Source organism: Erpetoichthys calabaricus, chromosome 8 (assembly GCF_900747795.2).
Source record: "Erpetoichthys calabaricus chromosome 8, fErpCal1.3, whole genome shotgun sequence".
Classification (NCBI taxonomy): Eukaryota; Metazoa; Chordata; class Cladistia; order Polypteriformes; family Polypteridae; genus Erpetoichthys; species Erpetoichthys calabaricus.
In genome coordinates this window covers 32,115,643-32,137,793 of record NC_041401.2, presented here as the reverse complement: position 1 = coordinate 32,137,793, position 22,151 = coordinate 32,115,643, and the positions used below count along the sequence as shown (strand labels likewise).

Sequence of the window (22,151 nt, the reverse complement as noted above, 5' to 3'; positions counted from 1 at the left end):
AATCAGATTTCAATTTTGACCTTAATTAAAATATTTAGTGGTTTTTAACAGCTTTTAATTCTGATGCTTTAATGAACTTTAATACTAACTGTTCAACAAAAGGATAACAAGAAAAACAAAAGAATATTTTATTTAAGGTCAAAATTAATTTTTTAAATATAGGAGTGGGGTGGCGCAGTGGTAGCGCTGCTGCCTCGCAGTTAGGAGACCTGGGTTCACTTCCTGGGTCCTGAGTTTGCATGTTCTCCCCGTGTCTGTGTGGGTTTCCTCCGGGCAGTCCGATTTCCTCCCAGAGTCCAAAGACATGCAGGTTAGGTGGATTGGCGATTCTAAACTGGCCCTGGTGTGTGGGTGTGTTTGTGTCCTGCGGTGGTTTGGCACCCTGCCTGGGATTGGTTCCTGCCTTGTGCCCTGTGTTGGCTGGGATTGGTTCCAGCAGACCCCCCGTGACCCTGTGTTCGGATTCAGCTTGTTGGAAAATGGATGGATGGAATATAGGAGTGTTTTTTTCTTAGTCTGATCCCATTTTTTTTATAAAATTGAAAACCGTTTATGCTCTTACCTTTATTTGTAAATGAAGTCCATGAGCCTATCCTTCTCCACGAAAATCTCTGTCACTTTCTTGTAAAAGTCCTCCTTGTTTTCCTTTAGTTTTAAAAGTCTCTCCATCTCAATGGAGATTAAGGCCAAGAAGAACATCTCACTTCTGCCCCCTTTGGTGCGGCACAGTACCGTCTGCCTCACCTTGTGCCTTTTCACTGCGGTTTTATGTCCAATCAGCAAGACTAAATATGTCAAACACATTCATTAAAGACAGTAGCCAGACTGTGGAAAGTCAGGGTGTATAATAAATATGTCTGCCAACATTATACTGGCGACATACAGAGAGACAGCAACAGGCACGCGCCAATTGCATGCATCAACCCAGTGTGTGAGGGAGAGCACAGTCCAAGGCAAGGCTTGGCTCGTCGCTGCTGCACCTCGCGTTTCTCCCCTGTATTTGAACAGGAAATGCATAAATTCAGTGATTTTGACTATAAAAATTATCAAAATTATTGGAATCATACAGAAAACAAATTTATAGCACAGACCAGTGGACAGATTTATTTTATGTTATCATTATTAGTTTCTTTACTTTCATGATGCCTCCACTGACCACACTTCCCTGATATATACAGGTGCTGATCCACAGACTACTGTGTAGGTGATAATCAAGCATCTTAACTTAATGCATGCTGCTACCAACAGGCAGTTAAATGACCTTAAAAAAGGAGTGACACGCGTCTGTCTTGGATGGATGAAAACTAAATATGCCACTGCAATTTAAATCATCTGCAGCAGCTTGGTGATAACATGCAGATAGTCCTACCAGTAAGGCATTGCAGTAGTCCAGGTGTGACAGGATCAGAACTTGTGCTACATATTCTGTCATATATGGCCTGACCTTGGTGAGGTTATGCATATGATTATTTAATGCAGCAAACTCCTTATTATAAAACACCAATACATCAGAAAAATAAACTGTTAATTACTACAAAACAATGGCACTACTCATTCTCTTTCTGATCCTCTCTATTTTGTACTTAAAAATAATACCACTAATCACACCAATGAAATATAATAAAATTCCCTATTTTAAAGTGTCACATAAAAGAAGGTAAAATGAAGCACAGCACTGAAAAGAGGATAATTGAATGCTACGGCATTAATGTAGATAAGAGTATTAATGTACAAGGAAGCATATAACAGTCTATTTCCTCAAATAAACATTCAAAGACTGAGGAAAAAAAAGGTTTGTAATGAGACTGCATTTTATCATAAAACAGCCTTCATTTCTCCAGCTGAAGTGAATGTGTAAGTGTGGAATATTGTGGACATTCTCCAGTCAAAGAATATAAAACTGACTTTGTGCAATTCAGATTCAATTTGTCTGATCACCCATATTTCAGATGTACAATTTTGTATTGTACAATCTACTATATAATAAAATGCTAATGTCTGTGTGTCCAGTCCCTCTGAGCAATCTAATTGGGCAGTTTGGCTTTGGTTGATGAAACGAAAGAGGAAGTACAAGACGACATATGTAAAAGTGGACAGGAGGAGAGCATGGTGCCTCAAAAGTAATGACAGAGTCAAAGACACAGGCTTTATGCCAATACGCTCGAGAGAGAGAGTGAGCACCAGTGAATTGACGTTAGTAAAGACAAATGCAGACAGAGTCGCCTTCAAAGACTGAAACAAAACTGAATAGGAGATAAGAAAGGCACCTCGAAAATAATGAGGTGAAGCTCGAGAAAGACATTCACACACACGCAAATACCGAGGAAAGCAGCTGAAAGTGCACGTGGGGCAACAGAGAGCAAATATAAAAATTATGCTATTACCAGTTTTTGACAGATAGCATGGCTAGTAAAGCATATATGAAAACAAGAAAAATAAAGACAAATAGTTTTTAGAAATTCACATACTCCCATTTCATTTACGTTGCTCCTCTACTCGTTTACCTGCATTTTCCTCCACATCTGCGATCTCTGACTTTCCACCACTGTCATTCCTCTTGAAATGCAGGATTTGATGGTGCAACACTTGATGTGATCCTCAGAGGTTTTGTTTCATCAATCTTTAACAGCCAGACTAATGACAGAAATATGCTAATGTGTTTCATAGGTCAAATGCCAAAAAATGACTGGTTGTGACATACTAGCAACATTTTAAACCCTATCACATTATACTCATATATAAAAAGAATTATTAGAAACAATTAAGGACATAACCTAGCAGAGTCACAAAAGGCAGGAGACACTTCAAAGCTCCTTCCTCAGTTGAGTAATTAGTAGTGAAGTTTTTCCTGCCACGTCTTTGTGTCTGCCTCAACAATCTATAACAGCCTTTCACTAATCTTTGTGAAGTCCATCTCCTTGAATGAGGCTCCTCTTGGTTCCACTCATATCATTAAAGGACAGTTTACCTATTAACATGTTCAGTCACACTGAGGACTTTAAAGATTTGGGCTAGACCTCTCTGAAGTCAGATTTGCTTAACACACAAAGATTTGTCTCCTTTAACCTGTCATAGTAGGACATGTCCTGTAGCCCAGCTCAGAACTTGGTTGCTCCTCTCAGATTTTAGTGAACCTTTTTGCAGCATGTTACAATTGCTGTAATTCTTAATGACCTGGCCTAGCTTGTGCACATTACCTGAAAGATAAGAACTTTACCTCGATTTGGACAATTTTTAGAATGTGCTTTTCTCAGCTTTTATTAAGACCCTTTACTGTTACCTGCATATAGCACATCATACATATCTACATCATATACAAAGAATTTCCTCAGTTTTGCACACGTCTTAAGTTATTTGGAAGGGCTTTGCCACCTTCATTTATTAAGAGGGCAGGCCCAGTTTTGAGACTGGCTCTGGACCCCCGGGGTTCATTGTAAAGGAGATAATGAAGCTGAGTGCCATTACGAACAATGCTGCACATCCTCTCTGACATACAAACACTGAGGACTTTCAGTCTGAATTATTTAGCAGAAGTGTGTCAAGAACTGCTACTGGGGCTCTTTTAAACAAACAGCAATATTTTATAATGCCTCACTGTGGCTATGTCCACACTACTACATTTCAATTTAAAAAGAGGTGTTTTTAAGTGAAAACAATCTCTGTCCACACAAGCATTTTCACATCGTTTACAAAATTATCTCCATCCGCACTAAAATGGCTGAAAATGCATGTAACGTAGATAGTCATTTAAAGGGGGCACATGTGTATTGATCCTAGAAGAGATGGTAACATCGCAACCCACGGGTTTTATTGTAAAGCTTTAGCGATCGGTAAATTATTTGCCCTTTGCACAGGTATGTGGCACACCGCAACTTAGCAATGCAACAAACACCATGGGAAGCAACTCTTCTGTGTCCGCTACGTTGGAATATGCTTTTCTTCTTCAGTCAGGGAATGAGATGTTATAAAGTGTAGAATTCAATCATATAATAAGCACAAATAAGTCAGAGTGCCAAACCAGAGTTTTCGGAAGTAATATGGTTCTGCAGAGGTTTTTCAAAAGTCTCAGTTTTTGGATGTTAAAAATGTTGGGGTAATATGAATGACAGGCAAAAATGGGGAATAAGGTCTTCGTTTTTACACAAAAACACAGCAGTGTGGACAGGGCCAGTGAGTGCTCGCTTATCTGTGGCCAAGTCCGAGGTTTTCTTTCTTTGTAGTAATTCTGGTGCTAACACAAACTGGTGAACCTCTACACTCCATCACAGTTTCAGTAGGGTCCACTTATCTCTACATTGCTTCCCTTCCATTAGCCAGTTTACAAACCAAAAGATAACGCTGTCATTTTTATCTAAACAAACTGATAAGCACGTTTTTCTACTAGCTTCATAATAAATGTTTCACAAATCCTGAAGCAGTTGTATGGTGCTCTAAAGCTAGGAAGTAAAAAATGACTTACAAATAACATCCAAAATCATGACTCCGTGAATACTAATGTGTCAGTTGGTTCAAGCAATATTAATTACTATTTTGCACTTACGGGTTATTTTCATAGAGCGATTTTCAGGGGAAAAAAAAAAATAATAACCTTCAGTGGGTTGCAGCTCGTAAAACCTGCTGAACGTTTCATTTTCCTTCCACCAGAAAACAAAAAAAAAGTACTATACAGATGGTGGCTGACAACTGAAAATGTACTTCTGCTAGTATCTTGTTCCAGTGCACTAGGATTAAGCTGAGTCTTCCCCAGCCCCCACAACACCGACAAGGCCCACTCGCAAGGCCTGCCTTTCCTTCACATTCACAGGGCCCTGCAGCAACAGTTTTCAATAAAAGCAGGGGCTCCTTCCAGTATATGAGATTATTTTGATAAGAAGCTTAAAGAAAAAAAAAAGGTTAAAAAAAAAAGATGATTGTTTTAAACATGGTGTGAAACAAAGTATCTTCAAGCATAGAGCTGGAGGCTTGCTAATGGAAAAAAGCACCTCAATAGGGCTCCTGTTACAGCACCTTACAAATGTCCTTTGAAAGCTGTGCGCAGTAAGGCCTGAAATAGAGGAAGACAGATGCCTGATATTTCAGGATAATCTCGGCACCAATACAGTGAAAAAAAAATGAACTCTGTGTTAACTTCTGTAATAAAAGGACATTGCCAACTGTTCTCACTGCACTCTCCCCTTTCTGTTCCAGTGCTATTAGCAGATGTGCAAAGACATCCGCGGCAATTCAGACAGCAGAATCACACGTCCGTGACATGGAGCTTTAAGTACTGCTGACTCTCAAGAAACATTTATAATACCTTTACATACTTGTTTACAGGCATGGCATGGCTAAGCACAATAGGACTTATCAGAAATAACAGGGAGTTTATGATGAAGAAATATTCTACACAGGTACAGAGTAGAGCAATCAGTTTGTCAATAAAAATTCTTCGTTACCATAAAAGATTAACAATAAAAACTCACGCTGATGCTTATACTCTTTTCTCCAGCACTTCTCTACCCCCCCCCCAAAATCACACTGAATAACGGGTGGATGGCATGGTGGCACAGTGGTTAGCGCTATTGGTTCACAGCATTCTGAGCTCTAATCTCACCTCTCGCCAGTATCCATGTAGAGTTTTCATTCTCCCTGTGTCCGTGTGGGCTTTTCTCCCACCTCCTCAAAGATATGAGCATTCGATTATCTGTTGACTCTAAACTGACCCCTCACATGTCATTGTGGGTTGGTGTGTGTAAGTGCCCTGTCCAGGGCTAGGTTCAACTTGGCACCTGAAGCTGCTAGAATAGGCTCTAGCCAAACCCCCACCAGACTCTAAAATGCATTAAACAAGATGGAGAATATTATGTTATATAAGAATGGTGAATTCATTTATAAAATATGTAAAAGACTGGAAGCTAGCGATCGTTGTAACATGTTTTACAGGTGAAATAACTTGATCAGAGGGTGGCACGGTGATGCAGTAGTAACGCTGCTGTCTTACAGTGAGGAGACCAGGGTGTGCTTTCCAGATCCTCCCAGTGTGGAGTTTGCTTTTTCTCCCCTTTCTCCCAGTCTACGTATGGGTTTTCTCACACAGTTCAAAGACATGAGGGTAGGTGAAGTGGCAGCACTAAAATTGAAAGAGTGCGTCTATGTGTGTGTTCACCCTGCAATGGGCTGGCACCTTGTCCAGGATTTGTTCCTGCCCTGTGCCCTATGCTACCTGAGATAGTCTCCAGCACCCAAACCCCAGCGACCCTGGTCTGGATTAAGTGGGTTAGAAAATGACATGGCAAATAACTTGATCAGAAGTGGATCTTGAATCAGAATCCCTCTTTCTTTATATGAAACTTTAGATCAACTAGAATAAGATTCTCTGTTCCTGAAGGGTCCCAGTTGCTGTGCCGTTTTTGCTCCTGCCAGTTTTTTTTTTCTTTTTCTTTAATTAGAAGGCACTTATGGCTGCTAATGAAAACATCACTCACTTTCCACATTTTAGAAACTTCGTAACAGCTTCTTTTACACTGAAACAGCTGCATTCAGGCTCTGTTTTATGAAATGCAAATAACAAGGGAATGAAAATATGATTTTCACTATTTTGCACCTGTGTATGTTCATCATAAATATATCTCAATAAAATATTTGGATAGAACAATGATACTTACAAAAACTGAGAAAACATTCTGATAACCATCTCAGAAAAAGGTAAATCCACAGCATTAGAAATACCTGGCATGCCAGGAATTGTGAGCCCTAAGAAACCATAAAATGAAATCACTTGTCTCACTAAAAGGTAGACTGGCTTGTGGTTCCGAAACTGGCAGGACAGGAAACATGCAGCCACTGTGGCCCTCTAGTGGCCGAGCTTGAAACCGCGAAGGAGACCAAGACACTAAGCAGCAACAAAGAACCAGCTCTGGCAAAAGTGGTGGGGCAACAGCTGCAGTGTATTTGTATTCCCTGCCACCTAATGTCAGCTTTTGCTTGGATAGACACTCTACTTTCTAAATGGATATAAGACGGTGTAAAATGAGATAAAAGAGTAAATTAACAAAAATGTCCTAAAAAAAAGAAAACAAAACTAGTAACAGCATATAAGCAACTGAAACATATGCATTAACCCAAGATATTCTAATTCTATATTACTTTATATTTTACTCTCCTTTTGACCCATTGGGTGTAGTGACATTTTATAATTCTTAATACCTACAGCCTAAATGAACAAACATGGTTTTTCCCATTTACTGTACATTTCATGCAACTCTAATTCTAAAAAATTCAAGTTTGGTTATTAGCAGCAGCCTCTGATGCTCTAACAAGCAAATTACAAAACAAAACTCATAAATTGCCAAGAACACACTTTGTATAGACATAACAGGAGAAACCACCACACAACTGCTGTTGAAAGGCACACATTAAACCAGGAGCATGCAGCCAACTAAATGACTTTTACCAAAATAGGCCTTTTGAGAATCTGACTTGACAATTTCTGGCGACATGGACTGCTGATCTTTCCCCAGTCTGGATGAACCCATGGAGACCTGACATTAAAACTGCTTTATTGCATCTACTAACATTCAACACAGTCCTTTAAACATGGACGCATTGTTTTCTACATTATTTCTATAATTTGCATTGTTTTCTACATTATTTCTATAATTTGCACCGACGCAGGCTAAGAGAGTTGGGCAGGACTATCCAAGTCAAAGAAGGGAGTGGAAACACCAAGTGTGTGCTTTCCAGTTTCCTTCCAATGCCCACTACTTGCACAATGGTGAATTAAAAGAAAAAGTTAACAACTTACAATTTTTAGCGTTTCCGAAAAAAGGACAAGTATCTATTCATTCTATTGCATCTTCATATCACTTTATTTTACATATATGTTTTTATATACACACAAATACACTCATAGTGGATTCTGAAAGTATTCAGATACTTTCACTTCCTATACATTTGCACATTATTGCCCATCAATCTACACTTGATAACCCATAATGACAAAGTGAAGACATGTCTTCAGAAAAGTTTACACATTTATTAGAAATGAAAAACTCTCTTTCATCTAAGTATTTAGATCCTTTGATGTGGCATCCAACTGCGCTCAATTCCATTCTGTTCACTTTAATTCTCCTTAAGATGTGTCCAGAAATCGACTAGAGTCCACCTGTGGCAAACTGAATTGACTGGACATCATTTAGAAAGGCACACACCTGTGTATAGATGGTCCAACAATTCACACTGCATGACAGGACAAAAAGAAAGCCATGAAGCCCAAGGAGTTCTCTGTGGACCTCTGTAATGAAATTGTGGTGAGGCACAAATCATGACATGGGGATAAAACTATTTCTAAAGCCTTTGAGTGCTCCCTTCTCTGGAGCACAGTTGTCTATATTATTATAAAATGGAAGAAGTTTGGAACCACTAGGACTCTTCTTGAGTTGACCATCCAGCCAAAATGAGTAAGCAGGCAAGGAGTGACTTGGTCAGGGAGGCGATGAAGAACCCAATGCCCATATATATATATATATATATATATAAAATTAAATCTACAAAACAATAAAGTGTGTACCAAGTGAAGAGGTCTGTGTGTATATATAGATATAAAAGGCACTAAAACATGAATGCATAGATAGCCTTTATACTAAAACCTAAAAGATTTACTTTTTCTTTTAATTGTCCACTGTGCGGGTAGTGTAAATAAGGAGTAAACTGGAAAATACACAGTCAGAGGTTCCGTTTCCTTCTTTGACTTGTATAGTCCTGTCCAGGACCCTTAGCCTGACTTGGTGCAAATTATAGAAAAAGTATATATATATATATATATATATATATATATATATATATATATATATATATATATATATATATATATATATATATATATATATATATATATATATATATATATATATAGAGAGAGAGAGAGAGAGAGAGAGAGAGAGAGAGAGAGAGAGAGAGAGAGAGAGAGAGAGAGAGAGAGAGAGAGAGAGAGAGAGTGGATTGGGAAATTGGGAACATGGATTGGAACCCAATCCAGGTGACACCTCAGCACCACACTAGAACTGTGTGAGGTTTTTGACAGTGGCTGGACTGCCAATCCTGCCACCAACCCCCAAGTTTTCCCTGTAAGTTGGAGAACCAGGGCTGGATGCAGATTAACATCATACCCAGGACGAAGCCATTGCAGGTTAAGTGCCTTGCTCAAGGGCCCAACAGACTAGAGTCATTTCCAGTGTTTATAGGATTTGAACCAGCAACCTTCCAAATTGCCAGTGCAGATCCCTCGCCTCAGAACCACCACTCTCTGCCCATATAATATATATATATATATATATATATATATACATACACACACACCCACGCAGTATATGTACTGTATAATAAGAACATGAACATTTCTATGTGATTTCAAACTTTTGAATACTAGTATATATGATATTTCACATATTATTTTATATACAATGTTTTCAGTGTTTGCATGCTTGTTGAAATTAACTTTTAGATCCAATGTCGAATTCTGCACACCATGCATTTGGTAACACTACTAACCTTCATCCTGCCAACTAAGAAGCATCATTTCATTGAGAAAACAGGCGCACCTTTTGTTTTGTTTTTTTTTTCTTTTTTTCTTATACAGTGTATACAAAGATTTCTTCAGAGTATAACATGACTTTGGCTTAAAACACAAAAGCTTTGCATTAATGGGAATAAAATTACGTTTACACATGGACCACATTTCACAAAAATGTAACATCCACCGGTGTACTAACATGTCTTAACTGGATGAATGGATTAAAATAAAAGGATGTATTCTGCTTGAGAAGAAGGGAAAAAATCAACAAGAACAGAAAATGGGTATGTAGTTTAGCAGCAGATTAAATAAAATTATAAAATTAAACCAAACTAGAAATTAATGAATGTTCCTGTAACCTTTAAATCAGAAATCTTAGGGAGGAAATGAGCAATTTACTGAAAATCTGCTGCCCCCCCCCCATAGGTATTCTTTTATTATTTTGCATAAAACCCAAACATTTCCTCTGAATATACAGGCTGTGTGAATACAATATTCATTTTGCTGCAGGAGAACAGACATTGCATAACAATGAGATTTGCTAATGAAATCAACCATCAACCTGCAATACATACATATTAAACCAAGACCTCAGTGTCATTTTCTTTTTGCATCGTTTGTTCTTTCCCTCATTTTTTTACTGACCTTTCAATATTTTGTCTTACCTTGAGTTTTATTGCTTCGAGCTAGGAATTATTATTGTACATTACTGGCTCATTCTGTGCATGTAAATATCATTTTTCTGTTGAACAATTTGTATACCATTAATGTTGTTGGGAGTTCACTTGATCATAACTGCCATACAATGGGAGTTCTCTTTATGAAAGCAGGCTTTCACAGACGTATGTACCTGTAACAGTCAGGAAATATGGATTTGTTTCTACTTGCCTTAAGATTTTTAATTTTATTTCAAAAATGTTCTCTGATTAACATTATATTGGTGCAAATTAAAAAACAGGGTAACATACAGTAATAACAATTTGGTTTCATCCTTTTAATTTAAATGTTTTGAGTTCATTTGTTACAACTGGATAAGTGGTGGATATGTTTGGATTATAGGTGTATGTCCTTACACATTTAATTTGGCATTCTTGTTACTTAATTAAATCCATTACAGCACAACAATATATGTGCTTTACTCCAAAACCAGACAGTTTGAACTAGGAATGCTTTGACAAACTGGCAATAATTTCCCACATTTAAAAATGTGCTTTATCTGTGTAAACAAAATAAAAAGAATGTAATCTTTTTCTTTTATTTCAATTATTTTTTACCAGAACATCAGAAAATTGTCATCAATTTAAAGACAACAAGAGACAGCTTCAAAGTAATAGCTGATGTTTAAAGGAAATATGCCGAGCTTTATTACACAACATGCAAGCATTTTTCTCCACCATCACTACAAACCGCATACTGTAGGTTAAGTAACATATAAAAAAATAATAACAGAATACTCCACCCAAAAATTAAGTCAAGTGCAATGAAAGGATTAACAAAATAAATAGACTGCATAAAAGTGAGAAAAACAACATGTACAAGGCATAACTATGGGTTTTCATCTACAACCAAAAGACTTGCACTCCGGTCAATTCAATCTCTCTTGCTGTGAAATGTACAAGACGTCCAATGACCAATGAACTTCCCATCCTTGACCGCCATGATAGCGTCCTTATCCAACTCATATCTACATGTCCACTTCCTTACCCTTATATGCACTTCTCTCATTTGCTGGCAGCAACTTGTTCTGCTCTTTCACTTATAAACATGAACCTGCAGATAAAGGGCTGCTGTTACCCACCTTAAGTAGACATTTGTTTTCACAAGTGTTACAGTATTCTATTTTATGTTCTTAAATAATAAACTTAAATGAGGTTCTTTGACCATATTCTTTCTGAATGACTATGTGCTTCTTATTCACAGCAGGTAGACACCTACAGCTTTGTGATACATTGTAGACATAAACTCCAATAAAAATGCAAAGATGATTCACATTTTCAGAGATGCCATTTTTGTTCTGTTATATATTTTGACTCTCTTTGTACTAATGCAAAGTCAACGTGGGAAGAATAGACCTCATCAATAACAAACACCAGAGCTTAAAATAAGCAGTCTAAGATGTTGATTAGAGTACATTTAAAAATGGCTTCAGTCCATTTTTTCCAGGTAATTGTTGTTTATTCAACTGGTTACAAAACTAAGAATAAATTGTAGACAAATGGAAGGTTGCACATTTAAGTTTAACACACTGTGTGCCTCAGCATTTCACGTCAGATTGCTTTTTGTGTCTGGATTAACCTACAGTACTTCATTAAAGAAATCTTCCACCCAAAAATTATATTTTTTGATGTTACTTATCCAATGTAGTTTATACTGGTTACCGAAAAAAAGTTTGAATCTTATGTTTTCATATAGAACCAAGATAAAAAAAAATTGTTCTGATAGAGTGGCTATCCATGGAGATCAACACTGGACCACAGCAAACAATAAAAAAAAAGGTTTTTCCACTTCATCTTTCTTGCTTGATCAGCTTTCTCCAAACAGTTCAGCCCTGCACCTTCTTCTCACTCAAGCCCTTTTCCTTCATATCTTCTTTTCCTTTATCCATCCACCTCCACTTTGGCCTCCCTCATTTTTTCTTCCCCTGTACTTCCATTCTCATCACTGTTTTGCCACCATATTAACGCTCGCTTCTCATCACATGTTCACACCACTTCAACTTACTTTTCTGTGGTTTCTTAGATATCTCTCCCACTTTTGTTGTACCTCTGATTGTCTCATTTATTATTCTGTCCTTCTTTGTAGCTCTACATATCCACCCCAACATTTCTGCCACTTCTAACCTCTCCCGTGCTCTCTTTACTGGCCATATCACAGCTCCATACATCATTGTTTGTCTTACCACTGTCTTAAAAAGCTTACCTTTAACCTTCACCTTAATTTTTAGATCACACAATACTCCTGATACCTTCTTCTAATTCTTCCATCCACACTGCAGTCTATGGGTTATTTCTGCATCTAATTTTCCATCTTGGGCCACCTCTGATGCCAGATATTTAAATGTTTCCACTCTTTTCAGTAGCTCTCCCTGCAGGCTAACTTCTACATCCTGGTCATCACAAACCCTCATACATTCTGTCTTCTTCTTATTTATCTTCAACCCTCTATGTTTCAAAGCCCTTCTCCATCCTTCCAACTTCCTCTTTACTGGTGCTACACAACACAATGTCATCAGCAAACAGCATGAGTCAACACATCCATAATCAGAACCAAAAGGTAACGACCTAAAGAAGGACCCTGGTGCAGACCTACTTTAATATCTTGTCTAAAAATGTAAAACAGGCAAAACTGAGCAAACAATAAAAAAAAAGGCTATAAAAAATCTTACATTATTCACATCTCATAATCCACATGTCAAGTCATCTAGTCGTATGCTCATAAGGGGATAATGCATGCATGGAAAATCAGAGCAGTGCATCCAAACTATTTCCTCTGTGTGCACTGCTCTTATTTTCCAGAAGCATTTATTTAACACAATTTTAACAAAAATGCATGCACTTTAACCATTGCCAATGACTGGATGACTTGACATGTGGAGTATGCAACACAAGTAGCATGAGATTTTTACATGGATGCTTTTATATTGTATGCTGTAGTCCAGCATTGGTCTCTATAGTTTCCTATTTTATCAGAAGGTTTAATATCTCTCTCCTCCATGAAACCATGAGATTAAAAATTTTGCCATCACTATACACCACATGGAGAAAGTTTCATATAAGAAACGTTGTTTTTGGGATGGGGATTCCTTTAAGTGGATTGGCTTTAGCCCAGTGTATAGGTGAGCAGGCTAGGGACCTTAATTATAACTTGTTGAGGAATTACTCGGTAGAGATACCTACATGAATACATTCTAGCAGGGATGCCAGTTTCTTAATTAATGGGAGAAATTAAATATCTATTCTGGAGTTGAGGTGTGGCAGCAGGGAAGCACACAGCCTCTTACTGTATTAGTATTGACAATTCCTTAGAATGTGCCTTAAGATTTGGGACCGTTAAGAAGACCTAAGGATACCAAGGGAGCTTTGGAAGAACATCCTCCGGCGCTCTTCAGGACATTTCTAAAAACAGAAATAGTATGATGCTATGACCATTAAGTGATAGCCTAAAAGGTTTAAAGGCCAGTTTGGATTTCAAATCTAGGAGTCTGGAGTCAGGAGGGCTCATCTGGGGAGATGAAGAGAACCTATCGTGGTATAAGGAGAATGAAGGGAAGATGAAAAAGAGCCAGCCACCAAATGCCGTGTTTCAGATGGAACACTCCAACTATTTACTTGTCACAGAGAGGCACAAGCCTTGGGAATTTTTGTTTCATTGTATTTTAGTATCCTCATGTGCTTACCTATCTCTGTATTGTTTGGTTCTTGTTAAGAAAACTACCTTTGCTATTTCCCTTGGGGATTCCATGGTATTTCTGGAATTGAGAATAACTCAAGTGCTCCTACAAAATATCCCACAGGGTGTGCGCATTCAAAATACACAGGTGAAGCAATGTGGGTTAAAAAGAGATGTTTTACAAAGAATTTTAAAGTGACAGTAGGAAACAGGCTTCTTTCTTACTTAACCCTTAAAAGTCAAAAGTAACTTTTTACCTTTGTCACAGCAGTATCATTAGTTTGCATTCTGTTTATTCTGTTTTTTTCCCTTTTTTTAAATGCCTTATAATGAATACTGCCCCTTGACGCTTTTTAATTTTTTTTTTGCGCATTCATTTGCAGCCGAAAGAAGAAGCAGATTTCAGTTGGAACACAAGCAGGTTAACTGTCCTGCTCAGTGAGCCAGTGGTGGGTATTAAACCTTCATCCTTTTAGTTTAAACTCCAATGCTTTTAGACAATCAGCCACAATGTTTAAATAAATCAGGAGTAAACAAATGACTAGTTATTTAGTGACATTCAGCACAGGTCTTTTAAGGTGGTGTATTGTGAATAACGGACCCCGAGTACAGAATTCAAGCTGGGATACAACTGGCAGAGAATGACACAAGGAAGATGTAGATGTTTGTACTTTTCATATTGTATGTTGAAATACTCGTAGGGACTTCCTTCCCAAACATGTCGGAGCATTAGTCACAGCTTTTGTAAAGATATTTATTGAATTTTTAAAGCAACCACAGAGAAAATTGAACTTAAGCATGATGAACGTTTCATTTTAAACTCATGAACATTCTTTCAATATAATTTTCTTGCTACGGTAATCCAAAATATAAAGGGGTTTTATAAGATACTTTTAGCAAGAGATCAGAATAACAGCTGGAAACAAACGCTATTCAACACACTTAAGCATTAATGCATTGTCCGAATTTTGTTAAAGTGAATGTGAAAAGAAGTATTTTCTCTGTGAATTCCAACCATTCTTCAATATATAACACTAAACAAGAAGAACTGTAGCAAAAGAAATAATGGTCAATCATGGTCAATCATTCTGACGGTAAAGTAGAAATACTACTATTATTTATAAAATTACTGTTATTGATATAGTTACTCTAATACTACTCTGCAGTGCCTGGTATTTGCACTACCCAAAAGTCTAAATTAAAAAATATATATATGCTACAGTCATTCATGTTTGTCTGTGGATCACCCTCCTGGGAAAGAAGCCTCACTCCATATGAGAGGAGGTGCTGTCACCAACAGTATCGACTCTTTCTTTTCCTGCAGCCAGGAGAAGATGTCCAGTTAGGGCAATGGACACATTCCCCTCCAGTTAGAGAAGTATAAAAGCAAGATATTCACAGAAGATGGCTTCTCATTCTGGACCCTCACTTATGAGAGAAGGAGCCCCACACCAGACCTCATCTGCTAAAGATACCCTGTTGAGGGAGGTTAATGTTCTGTTATTCTGTCATTGTGTACTATCTTTGTTTAATATGGTAGTTATTATTAAATGGGGTGAGCTGGTTGGTGACCTAACAGTTCTCTAGTCCAGATGTCATTCCTCACACAACCACTATAATATATAAATAAATAAACACACACACATACCCACACTGAATGTAACACGTTTCCACAATCATAGAAATTTCATGTTTTGTTGATGTAAAGATTGAAATGAAGATGTTTAATTTGATTTTACATATTAAGGAAAAACAATTAAAAAAGAAAAAAAGAAAACTTTCATTGGCTATGATGATATGTGCTGCAACTGACCATTTCATCTATCCATCCGTTTTTCAAACCCATTTATCCAGAGCAGTGTCTGGGGAAGCTGGAGTCTATCCCAGAATACATCAGGTGCCAAGGCAAAAAAAATAATTGGACAAGGTGAACACACACACACACACACACACGCACGCACGCACGCACGCACACACACACACACACACACACACCACAATTTCAATCATGCAAAAAGATAATATTACTTCAGCGGACATTGTCTGATTATATTATGATTATCCCCATATAAATTTGGCTCTTCTATTTCTTCTTCTTCTTCATCTATCTTCCCTTAAAGTTTCTTGGTTGCATTAAGCAAAGACATAAGTTTGTAAGACAACATTTTCAGTCTAGTAAAACTAAAAGATCTTAAGGTCTGATGAGACCAATGTAGAAATAATTGGCCTTATTTTCAAAAGTTATGTCTAATATAAAGTCAACACAGGACATTATCCACTCTTAAAGCAGGGTGGTGGCAGTATCATGTTGTGGGACTGTTTCCCAGTGACAGAGTCTCTTGGTTAGGGCAGTAGAGAAAAATGAACAGCTTCAAATATCAAGATGGATTGTTGGAAAGCCTGCTGTCCTCTATCAGAAAGCTGAAGCTAAACAAGAATTCTATCTTTCAGCACAGCAATGCCCCAAAGCATGCTGGCAAAACAGGGACAAGACTGCAAAGCCCAGCAATACCAAGTTGACCTGCAGCTGTAATCAAACCTAAAGTACTAAAAATATTTTATTTACACTTTAATTACTTTGCCAAAAAACAGTCCTTTTATTTTTCATTGAACAAGGTTCTTACTAAAAGTAAAAAAAATAAATAAAAAAAAAAAAAAAAAAAAAAAAAAAAGCTCCGTCCTGAGTTTGTCTGGATTTAGATCCACAAAACTTGAAATTTCACTAAAGGCTGCAGACTTTAGGCATCCATCTACACGGAAATACACAAACACAAAAACACACTTGAGAGGAATTTTAAAATAGGCAATGTCAATCCTGTCTGCCTTATTTAAGCATTCATTGTACACCACACATTCTTCGGACTCTCGCACATGCTAGTAATGCTCCCTAAACATTCCCTTTTATTTAAGCCACTAATTAACACATGAGGGTGCAAATGAACATAAACATCAAACAAAGACAAATATTTTTTTTCTGTGTTTCTCAGCACCCCCCTCATTTACATACATTATCAGGCACACGAGAACTAAATCATGGCAGGACTGACATACCCAGACTGATTTTTTTTTTTTAATCTGCATAAGGAGAACAATGAGCAGACTCAGGCTGCTGTGGAAAAATCCATTAACACAGATTTCAGCAGCCCAGACGATGACAAAGTCTTAAGGATTACAACTCTTTCAGCAAGGCAACCATTATCCCACAGCAGAAGTAAGTATTTATTCTAACACAAAAAGGATGGATTAAATTTATGCAATCAAATGGGATTTTAAATTTGGAATCTTTCACTCTCATTGGGTACCTTTTTTTTTATATAAATTATATTCCCTAAAATTACCATTAAGTGTAACACTCCTTACAAATCTGCACAGCTTTACAACATTTTACGTTCAACAAATGACATTATTTTTCTTAGTTTCCATCTATCACACTAAATGAAAAGACTGTAAATAATGTTTAACTAAAGAAGACAAATAGACAACAACAGCTAATAAGAGACTTAAAAATCCTAATTACAGTCTGAAAAATGAACTGACAAAGGCATCTAGCACAAATTACATATTATATATATATATATATATATACATATACACATATATATATATATATATACATATACACATATATATATATATACATATACACATATATATATATATATACATATACACATATATATATATATATACATATACACATATATATATATATACATATACACATATATATATATATACATATACACATATATATATATATACATATACACATATATATATATATACATATACACATATATATATATATACATATACACATATATATATATACATATACACATATATATATATACATATACACATATATATATATACATATATATATATATATATATATATATATATATATATATATATATATATATACATATACACATTTATATATATATATATATATATATACATATACACATATACATATACACATATATATATATATATATATATATATATATATATATATATATATATATATATATATATATATATATATATATACATAAATATATATACATATAAATGTGCCAGTGAATTGAACGCCCAAACAAAATGGAACCCCAGTGTGAATGTATACCCTTTAACAAAATGACACCATTAGCACACCAAGTCCAAGTCAGCAAGCATTGTGTTAAAAACAATAGAGTAACTTGAGCTAACTTGGTGAAAATGGAGATGTCATTTCACATTTTTTTTGTAAAATTAGGTTCTATTATTTAACATATGAGATCAATACAATGGCATTTTCTAACAGAATATTTTATGCTTTTATATAAAACAATTTATTTAGTTTTTGTATGCATAGTCAATGTGAATAAAGTTAAACAGATTGACTGAATACAAACTACATTAACAGATAAGTAAACTTGCGTGGTATAGTGGTTAAGGCGTTGGACTTCAAATCCCACTACTGACACTATGTGACCCTGAGCAAGTCATTTGACCTTTCCGTGCTCCAATTGCAACACCAAAAGTAATGTAACCAGTTGTATCCTAAATGTTGTTAGTCACCTTGGATAAAGGCTTCAAACAAATATGTAAATGTAAGCTTTATTATAAATTTAGTAAAATAACTCACTACAGCTCTTTAAGTTTTTTTTTTTTTTTTGGTCAATTTATGGGAACATTAAAACCATTCTACCAGATTTACTGATTTGCTTTCCTGATGGTAAAGCTCTCTTCCATCATGGATCCAATTTAGTCTGCACACAAATGATATGCCTTTAACCAAGAGTCAGTGTTTGTGTATATGCTGTTGACATCTGTTTTAGTGAGCAGGCAGTCAACTCAAGTGTGCTGAGCGAGCTGAGCTTGAGTGTGCTTTAACATCTGACATAGCCATAATCACAAGAATGAATGAATGAATGAACGAATAAATAAATAAATAAATAAAAACAACTGCCATCAATGGAGAATGCATGTCAAAAGGAGTATCAGGCATGTTCTGTCTGCACAATACTGGTGTTTTCAGCCACCTCAGGACTTCCTACAGTAAATGGCAGATAGTTTACATGTCAGTTTGCCACACTCTCCTACACGACACATGCACTACTCACCACAGCTTTGGCCACTCTATACGTCAAGCTCTGTTTTTAAAAACACCCAGTAATACACTACTGTGCTCCATCTGCTTAATCCAATTTAGGTTCCTCAAGCACAATGTAACAATAAACCCTAGACTTGGGGGTTTCACTAAATCATTACGTCCTCCTTTGTTGGCTTTGCTATCTAACATATCGAAGCCCAACCCAAAATAATGACACAATTCTATCAAAGGCAGTATCACTAATTTACTAAAGAAAAACATTTACATTGTACAACATCACCTTTCACCCACCCACATATTCCATAAAGTCTATAATATATGGTTTGATAAATACAGCCATTCCACTGAGGATCATTGTAGGCCGGACTGGTGAATGACTCCTGTGGACGACAATCAATTCTACCTGCCATCGACTAGGTCTCAAGCTGCCCGCTTTTAAATAGTCATGGCTTAGACCCATTAGAGCCAAAACAGATGTGGCATTTAAAACACAGTACTGAATATAGTCAAAGACCACGCACGTTTATTTTGATGGTGGATTGAGAGGTCCCAACACTGCTGATGATAAATCTTTCTACCATTCAGTGTTAGTGGCAGGCCATATATTTGTAAGAGCTAATAAAAGCAAACCACAGTGTCTATAGTAGGCCTACTTATTCCTGTAAGGAATAAAATTGTTCTTTCCTATATATAATAAAAAAATGAATAAAATGTGTAAAAAATTATTAAATATAAAAATCAGCCCTTATGAGAACAATGTTTTGTTATTAGTGCATGAATTAAACACAATGGGCAGAACAGTGCAATTTTTTATTTTAAAATACATGCAGCACAACAACTGTACACCTACAAAATAGCTGATATTTGACATACTGTAAAACCAAGTGACAAAGCTAACTTAACATAATGTGTACTTTTAAAAAGGCACCGTACTAATAATGCTTCATTTTGCAAATTATTGCTTCTTGAAGAGCATAATGCTTTGTAAATATTTAATATGATTTGGGATCTTAAAGATTCAATTGCAAAACTGGGTCATATTTGGAAGTGTATTATATTTTATAATTAGTAAACATACAAGAAAGCTAAATATAATAGAAAAAGGTATTTCCAACAATGATGAGGGGAAAAATACTAATAAAGCCGCCCCTCATATTTAATGCAAGAACAGTCACAATTTATATATAAAATTCACACCTTTTTTAAATCAAAAGCTAATGTATTTAATATTTGAAACTTCTGTATTACTAAAATCAAGTCTTTTGTGTAGGATTTATTTTCAAAGATATTTTCTGGTAAAACACGTCATAAACCGTATATGGGTTCAGAGACAACTACAACTCCCAAATGACGTTTTCATATTTTACCAACATTATATGAAAAAAATAAAGCAATTAAACAACAGCATCACAAAGATCAGCAATGATGTCTTCAGTGATGCATTGTTACAAGGAAGAATGGCAAGATTACATAGCAAAAAACACAAACTCATGTATTGAAATTCACAGGGTCAGAATGCGCTGCACGGTACCCTGAAAGACCACGCGAGTGCTCTGTGAAGGGCCGAGGACTACTGTGAGCTCAACTTAGCCATGAATATAATGTCCACTCAGCCTATGTGCATAGCCATAAACTCTTTTATTATACGAGAAAATGTGTTTCTCTCATAATATAACTGATTTCATGGAATCCATGAAACTTGTGGGCTGATATTCACTTTGAAACTGAATGTTTTTATTTTTTTCTGAACAGGCTGACTGTTTTTCTGTGTTTCATTTGCACTTGACTAAAATGTAATTTTCAAAGTCTATAACACATAACATTCTCGAACCTACTTAATCCAGTTCAATAATAATAAGAATGCATTTTATTTATATAGCACCTTGCTTAAAGCACTTCACAAAAAAGCAGAGAAAATGAAAGAAAACAATATATGTAAATTTATATCAAACACTCAATAATACAAAAATATATGAAAGTCACGGTCCTGAATTATAATAAAAAAAAATAACCAGGAATAAAATACACCAAAACATAAACTGCTAAAAGAAAATCATGAAGAAATGGCACCATTTCTGTAAAATAATAATATCAGTATAAACTATTAAACCACCCATACAAATGGCTGTCCATGAAGGAGATGTCAACTGAGTTAGTCACTCAGTCAGACCAATTAGATTTAATGAGTAGTAAAGGGTCACATCAGTTAGCAGTTTTAGAGCGAAACACGTACAGGACAACAGCCACCAAATGGCTAGTTATCAGGGTTGTTCAGAGTTGTGGGAGCCCAGGACCACATTCTGGCAGCACTGGGCCCAAGCCTGGGTAAGACGCCAGTCTATTACAGGGCTTACTCACACACACCCCCAACAAAGGGGCAATTTGGAATCACAAATCAGGGAAAATCACATCTGTTTACAATGAGGGATGAAAACTGCACTTTTAAGGGGAAAACATTTAAACTCCACACCACTGCGTCATCTCCAAATATGCATGAATTAAAGTTTAAATGTATGTGTTTGCATGAGGGCAGTACTGAAAAAAAAACATTGCTAGGGAAAAAAAATAAACATGACAAATCATCTATCAGGGCATTCAAGTATCCTCACATTACTAAATACAAATTAAAAAAACCACTGTTTGGCAGTAAGTCTGAACACTCACAAAGATGACATTAACAGTATAAAGACTGTTTTCACTTGCCTAGCTTTGTCCCTATAAATTGCAATATAATAAATGAATCACAAGTTTGCAGATTGGTAAACACAAAGACAGAGAGAGAGAGAGAGAGAGAGAGAGAGAGAGAGACTGTGCATGTGCGTGTGTGTGTGTGTGCATGCGTGTGAGTGTGTGTGCCACATCTGTACGTGGCGAGAGCTCAGGGAATAACTTCATCTACACAAAGCCCACCTCTCATTGATTAGTTTGAGAAATGTTCTCGATCAGCTATAGCAACAATACACTAAATGAATTTAGCACAAATGGGGGGAAAAAAGACTAACTAGACAAATAAACATACATAAATAGATCAACTATATTAACAACGAGTACTGTTTTGTCTGGATTGATGCAAAATATAGTGATCAAATACATTGTTTATACATTTCC

The 22,151-nt window shown here is 36.2% G+C and overlaps 1 protein-coding gene across 14 annotated transcripts in view; it reads right to left on the bottom strand.

Moving 5' to 3' along the window:
• baz2ba (bromodomain adjacent to zinc finger domain, 2Ba) overlaps positions 1-22,151 on the bottom strand; it is a 279,446-nt gene that overhangs the window by 193,155 nt on the left and 64,140 nt on the right. The window contains exon 3 of one of the 14 annotated variants that reach the window (XM_051930570.1): positions 11,255-11,320. The exons of the other annotated variants lie outside the window; for them this stretch is intronic. The gene's annotated coding sequence lies outside the window, so the exon portion shown is untranslated. The remainder of the gene's footprint in view (positions 1-11,254; positions 11,321-22,151) is intronic. 14 annotated transcript variants of the gene reach the window in all.